At 38.1% G+C, this 6,184-nt stretch overlaps 1 long non-coding RNA gene and 1 other non-coding gene across 2 annotated transcripts in view; one reads left to right on the top strand and one right to left on the bottom strand.

The window, feature by feature from the left end:
• LOC102311893 overlaps positions 1–1,946 on the bottom strand; it is a 3,340-nt gene extending 1,394 nt beyond the window's left edge. The window contains exons 1-2 of the transcript XR_006053484.1: positions 1,480–1,946; positions 1,186–1,273 (exon numbers count right to left, since the gene is read on the bottom strand). This is a non-coding gene — a transcript (uncharacterized LOC102311893). The remainder of the gene's footprint in view (positions 1–1,185; positions 1,274–1,479) is intronic.
• Positions 1,947–5,073: 3,127 nt separating this feature from the next.
• LOC121813060 lies at positions 5,074–6,174 on the top strand. The gene is made up of 3 exons (XR_006053483.1): positions 5,074–5,151; positions 5,354–5,410; positions 5,705–6,174. It is a non-coding gene; the product is annotated as an uncharacterized LOC121813060 (long non-coding RNA).
• The last annotated feature ends 10 nt before the right edge of the window (positions 6,175–6,184 follow it).

Raw genomic sequence — 6,184 nt, 5'->3', positions numbered from 1 at the left:
CAAAAACTCCAAAGACTAAATTTTAGATGGAATTATATAATAACTATAATAACAGACCGTATTTGTATGTATTTGTATTTGAGTAAAATTCAAAATAGGTGTAAAAACCAGTTTTTTGCATTACACTTCTAATTAATGTTAGAGTGTAATGCTTCTTTAATTATATCCATTATAATAATTATGGATGTGCAATATTAGTTGATGGTTTTCCATAAATCCAGCAATGAACATGTAACAAGGAACCTCATTGAAAAGAAAATAACATCCATTGCCTCATTCATGGTTAAAACCAACAACTAGTAAAATACCACTGTGAACATTATGAACCCCCACCACCTTGGACGGGTGGTGGTGAACAGACAGTGAAACTGGCTTGCAGGGACAGAACATGGCTGTAATTGTGGGGGGATTGGCAGACAGTACCAGGAATAAGATGCTTTAAGTGCATGTGATTATGCATAACAGATGTTGACAGATGTTTGATATCTCTGCCTCTGCTGATTTGACTTTTGCACACATTACATATCACTTTGGTTTCATCTGCAGCACTGAATGTAAAATGCTTCCACACAGAACTGGAACAAGTTTTTTGGCTGGTGGAGGACCAAGAGATGGCTCAGCAGCAGCCACACTCTTTTCTATTGAGTTGACCAAATCCATGTGGGGAGTTTCAGCTACGTTAATAAGGACAACGGGAAGCTCTGCTAAGGTTAACTGGCCTATAGCCTACATCTTTCTGTCTGCAAAAGACGAGTAACTTAAATGTACCAACTCCCACAAGTGCATACAATTCAACACAACTACACAAGCATTGTTTTAACCTTTTAAACCGAACTTTAACGTTACTCTGTCAACAGCCGAGGGTACAAAAATTCTATTCAACAAAAATAGTGATGCAGTTCAGTCTTTTATTGCTCAGCTGAGTCTTCTCTGTTGCTGTGTGGAGCAGCCTGTGTCAGTCACCTTTCACACGTCACTCATTCATCTGGTCATGCACTGCAGTCTCATAAGGTAACTCAGCTTTTTAATATGAAGTTTTTCTTGTTCCCGAATACAAATATTTTTTAAAGTATTTGTTCGAAATAAGTATTCATAAAAAACACAATATTTGTTCCTTTCCGAATACGTATTCCGGTTCGGCTCCACCCCATCACATACACTATCTGCTACAAAGACATGACACACCTGATCCAGCAAGGTACGACACCATCGTGTAGAGATTCAGGAGTGACAGCGTGGCCACAGGACATCTCTGCTCTGAGAGAGTCATCACCTGAGGAAGAAGTGGACAATAACAGATGTATCAGTTACACTACATATACTGGATTGCACCAAAATATAATAAACTCCGTGGCTCATGAAAAATTTAAAAAAGGAATAGGAGAAATTTTATAATGTGTGGTAATGACTGTCAGAAAAAAATATTTGTAGCAGTTTTTGTGGGGCAACATGGTGGTGAAAAAGAAAAAAAAATCTTACACAGTGGATTCAGATCATCTGGCCTGTTGACGAACTTTAGGGTAGAATCTAGTGGATCGTATCGCTTCTCCACCTGCTCCGGTCCTGGAGCGCTCATTTGGGTTCTACGGAAAGAAAATCTGACACTACGAATACTGTCTGGTTTAGTCTTATGTTTAGTTTAGTTAGTTTAGTTTAGTCTAGCATATGGATTTCAAATCGCATCTGCTGTTATCATCTGTCACACGTTATCATCTGTTATTGTATTGAGTCTTTTCCAGACTCGATACAATAAAAACGTTAAAAGGTATTAAAGATGTATTTAAAGTACTTATGAGCCATTACATTTCTTTCTCACAATCGCTCTTCTAGTTCATGTTAAAGCTGTATGATGGGGCTGAGTTTAAGGCCACACCAAACTCATTCAGCCACGCCTTTATGGAGCTTGCATTCTGCACTGGAATGTGCATGTACGAACATGTATTCATTTATGATCAAAGAGGAGTTATTATTCGTGTAATAATAATAGGCTACTAATAGGCTATATATGTATATATATATATATTGTATATTATATATATATATGTTATATATTAATTATTATATATCTATATGTATATTGTTATATATATATTATATTATTGTATAATATTATATATATTTATATATTGTATATATATATTATATATATATATATAATAATAATATTTACATATATATTTACTATATATATATATACTATATATATAACAGGGAGTGCAGAATTATTAGGCAAATGAGTATTTTGTCCACATCATCCTCTTCATGCATGTTGTCTTACTCCAAGCTGTATAGGCTCGAAAGCCTACTACCAATTAAGCATATTAGGTGATGTGCATCTCTGTAATGAGAAGGGGTGTGGTCTAATGACATCAACACCCTATATCAGGTGTGCATAATTATTAGGCAACGTCCTTTCCTTTGGCAAAATGGGTCAAAAGAAGGACTTGACAGGCTCAGAAAAGTCAAAAATAGTGAGATATCTTGCAGAGGGATGCAGCAGTCTCAAAATTGCAAAGCTTCTGAAGCGTGATCATCGAACAATCAAGCGTTTCATTCAAAATAGTCAACAGGGTCGCAAGAAGCGTGTGGAAAACCAAGGCGCAAAATAACTGCCCATGAACTGAGAAAAGTCAAGCGTGCAGCTGCCAAGATGCCACTTGCCACCAGTTTGGCCATATTTCAGAGCTGCAACATCACTGGAGTGCCCAAAAGCACAAGGTGTGCAATACTCAGAGACATGGCCAAGGTAAGAAAGGCTGAAAGACGACCACCACTGAACAAGACACACAAGCTGAAACGTCAAGACTGGGCCAAGAAATATCTCAAGACTGGTTTTTCTAAGGTTTTATGGACTGATGAAATGAGAGTGAGTCTTGATGGGCCAGATGGATGGGCCCGTGGCTGGATTGGTAAAGGGCAGAGAGCTCCAGTCCGACTCAGACGCCAGCAAGGTGGAGGTGGAGTACTGGTTTGGGCTGGTATCATCAAAGATGAGCTTGTGGGGCCTTTTCGGGTTGAGGATGGAGTCAAGCTCAACTCCCAGTCCTACTGCCAGTTTCTGGAAGACACCTTCTTCAAGCAGTGGTACAGGAAGAAGTCTGCATCCTTCAAGAAAAACATGATTTTCATGCAGGACAATGCTCCATCACACGCGTCCAAGTACTCCACAGCGTGGCTGGCAAGAAAGGGTATAAAAGAAGAAAAACTAATGACATGGCCTCCTTGTTCACCTGATCTGAACCCCATTGAGAACCTGTGGTCCATCATCAAATGTGAGATTTACAAGGAGGGAAAACAGTACACCTCTCTGAACAGTGTCTGGGAGGCTGTGGTTGCTGCTGCACGCAATGTTGATGGTGAACAGATCAAAACACTGACAGAATCCATGGATGGCAGGCTTTTGAGTGTCCTTGCAAAGAAAGGTGGCTATATTGGTCGCTGATTTGTTTTTGTTTTGTTTTTGAATGTCAGAAATGTATATTTGTGAATGTGGAGATGTTATATTGGTGTCACTGGTAAAAATAAATAATTGAAATGGGTATATATTTGTTTTTTGTTAAGTTGCCTAATAATTATGCACAGTAATAGTCACCTGCACACACAGATATCCCCCTAAAATAGCTAAAACTAAAAACAAACTAAAAACTACTTCCAAAAACATTCAGCTTTGATATTAATGAGTTTTTTGGGTTCATTGAGAACATGGTTGTTGTTCAATAATAAAATTATTCCTCAAAAATACAACTTGCCTAATAATTCTGCACTCCCTGTATATATAGTTTTTGTCTTGAGCAAGTGCTTTTTATTCTCCTTTGCCAGCTTATTATCCCAGCCGGATACTTGTAATTTGCTGTAGAGCAGACCTTTCCTAGGGCCCGCCCCCTAGGGGAAAAAAAAAACAATGCTTGGACACTGCTAGCACGGGGCGCCCACACAAACGCAAAGCAGGAGATGAAGCATAGCTGAATATGTTTCCAAACCAACTTCATTCTAAGTCAAAGACTAGAAAATATGGTGAAGCACATCTTCCCTTTGGTTTCACCTGCACAAGGTAGGTCTCCCCTGCAGGATTGGTTTTCCCTTCGTCGGGAGCAGCGCTGGGCTGTCAAATCACGGACAAACAGTATCCCACAGTTGTTTATGTTTTTAAACCTATTTTGCACAGAGAGGCATTTTTTGAAAAATGTATTGATAGCAATGTTGAATATTATTACACAGGAAAAAAACAACTACATGTAAAATAATCACACCTTGACGCATTAACTGCGTGTGTATATGTAAGCTAAAACCTGCAGACAGTCAGATTAACAGTATTTTGTCTCTATCTGCCATTCTGCAATTCATCTCATGTAAACAATAACGTGGCGCACAGCGTGACGTGAAAAAGGCACATACCTTTGACGTTGCGTGACGAACTCTGTATTCCTCGTCCACACGTAAATGCAAAAAAGGAGTTTTAAAAAATCTCAGTTTTCGGTGATTCGAAACGCCGTTTACGTGTGGATGAAACAGCTGCGTTTTCAAAAATACCTGTGTAGGTGTGGACGTAGGTAAAAGAGTTAAGTAGTTTATTTTCTTACTACCTGTAATTTATTGCAGATTACTTGTATTTGCTTAATTGTTTACTAAATGTTTGAGAACCACTGCTGTAGAGGATGAAGACTAAGATTTCTTGCTCGCAGAAGAGTATAATAATGAATTAAAAGTAAGCATTGACGGAGCATCCATAGAAGAGTGAACTACATTATGCATTATGCTGTTGTATTTGTTGATTCATTTATCGATAAGCAGCATTTAAGCGGATGTTTGCTATAGATTTATTTAATTATTTATATCAGTGAAGTGAATTGTTAACGCAGAAAAAGTAGAAACTCTCTCTCTTATTCTCTCCCTATGTGTGTGTAGTGTGTGTGTCGTCAGTGTGAGGCTGGGTTGTGTGGTTTGTGTGTGTAGTGTGTGTGTGTGTGTATGTGTGTGTGTGTGTGTAGGTGTTTCTATTGTGTCGTGAGCTTTTATTTTCTCTGCGTGATTTTTAAAAAATAAAAGAAAAGAAAGAAAAACATTTCCTCTGCGCGATGTTCGACTGACTTCCTGTCATGTCACTTCCTCGAGGTTAGTACAGTCGTCGCTTAGCGGTCCTGCTGAGGAGCGGTGAGTACGCGTTAGTGTCCCTGTTTGCACACCAGTTAGGTATTCAAATCTTGCTTTATACACTCATAAGACTTGTGTTATAGTTTTGTTTTGTTTTGTTTTGTTTGTAGTGTAAACTGTTTCTGTCGAGTACAGCACTTTATTGTAGCATGCTAAAATTAAACTGCATGCATGCTGTCTGCTGTTCTTCTTCATCCTTTAGATCTCCAAGTACAGTCGAAGTCATGTGTGAAGCTTTATTGAAGCTTTATTTAAACGGGTACGTGAGCTCACTCTTTGTTTTTAAGTGGTGTATATTTTATTTTTTAATTCGTAACTCCTTCGGTACACACACATATATAATATATAATGGCCACTGATGATAGGTTTCCCTGAGGTAGAATAAAATAAAATAAAAATAAATTGTGTCTATGTGATGACAATAAGTTGTCACTATATATGTTTCTCTATATTTCTGTGCATTTAGGAAGCTTAGTTAGATTTTCTGTGATGGTTCACATTTTGTCCACAGGTTTAAGCAATAACTTACTAAGTTCATCCCTTTTACTTTTAGGTTGCTGTTCCCATACCAGTTGGGAAGTAAAAGAAGAAGGAAAGTACCAGAAACTAAAGCGACACAAGCTGTGCCAACAGGGTAAGATGTTACGTTTCACTTTTTAAACCTACTCTTGATATTTGCAGTCTTTGCTCCTTTGCTAATTAAATCTGCGTCATCTTATAGAACCTGTGACATAAGGTAGTCCTAATATGGTTATGTATGTCATTGTTAATAGAGTGATCACTGTTCTTAAAGGTGTTTTCAATTTAAAAATAATAGGCAATCAAAACTGAAAGCACTTCGTGCACTTGGTGCTTTCAGTTCCATCCAACTGGAAATTCCCTGGATGTTGTTTAAACAGCTCATCATAGCTCACACAACACTGTGAGCATGCAGTCGCTTCAGACCCCTTCGTCCTTTTACACATTTTTTAGCAGCTTTGTGTAACAATGAAAACTGACATTTTCTAACATGAGTCAACATTATTCAGCCCGC

This window comes from Haplochromis burtoni, unplaced genomic scaffold (genome assembly GCF_018398535.1).
Source record: "Haplochromis burtoni strain Fernald_Lab_line unplaced genomic scaffold, NCSU_Asbu1 Contig_1094, whole genome shotgun sequence".
NCBI lineage: Eukaryota > Metazoa > Chordata > Actinopteri > Cichliformes > Cichlidae > Haplochromis > Haplochromis burtoni.
This window is presented reverse-complemented; position numbering and strand designations above follow the sequence as displayed.